The sequence below is a fragment of the Triturus cristatus genome, chromosome 4_1 (assembly GCF_964204655.1).
Source record: "Triturus cristatus chromosome 4_1, aTriCri1.1, whole genome shotgun sequence".
Lineage (NCBI taxonomy): Eukaryota > Metazoa > Chordata > Amphibia > Caudata > Salamandridae > Triturus > Triturus cristatus.
Window position 1 is genome coordinate 428,680,652 of NC_140585.1, and position 894 is coordinate 428,681,545.

Genomic DNA, 894 nt, shown 5'->3' on the forward strand with positions numbered 1-894 from the left:
TACTGAGCCAAACACTGTACAGATTTTAAGTATTGCATGAAGGGATCGTGTGGGCGAGGCGATATATAGTAATACATCATCGGCATAGAGGGAGATGCGATCTTCCCATTTCTCCCTCCACTTTAGACCCCGGATCATGGGGTCCCACCTTATCCATGTCGCCAATGGTTCTAGGACCAATGCGAATAGCAAGGGCGATAATGGGCAGCCCTGTCTCGTCCCTCTACGCAGGGTGATTTCCCTTGATATGTGACCATTAGCAACTACGTGTTATATGGGGTTGGTATAGAGTAAATGTATTCATGAGCAGAATTTAGGTCTGAATCCTAAATGTTGAAGGACCGCGAACAGGAAGGCCCATTCCACCGAATCAAAGGCCATCTTCGCGTCCAAAGAGAGGACTGCGGCATCTTTCAGTATAGTGTATTTTCTGCCAAACACGCCATGTAAGCGTCTAAGATTCAGAGCAGTGTTTCTGCCTGGCATAAAGCCGGACTGGTCCGGGTGGATCAGTTTGGTGAGATAGGGCAAAAGTCGAAGCGCTAGCGTTCTGGGTAGTGTTTTCCCTTACACATTAATTAATGATATCAGGCGATACACTGTGCATTCCTCCACTGGTTTACCCGGCTTCTGTATGGCTACAATAGTGGCCTGCCGTTGGTCTCTAGGGAGTGTCCCTGTGTCCCGACTTGTTTCATACATACGTAGCAAATATGGGGCTATCTTGTCTGCTGTGTATTTATATAGTTCTATTGGAATACCATTTGGACCGGTGGCCTTGCCAGATTGTATTTTAGTGATGGCTACCTTAAGTTCTTCCACTGTGATGTTTACTTCTAAACTGTCAGTTTCTTGGGGTGTGAGCCACGGCATACGAATATCTTTATTGGAAAG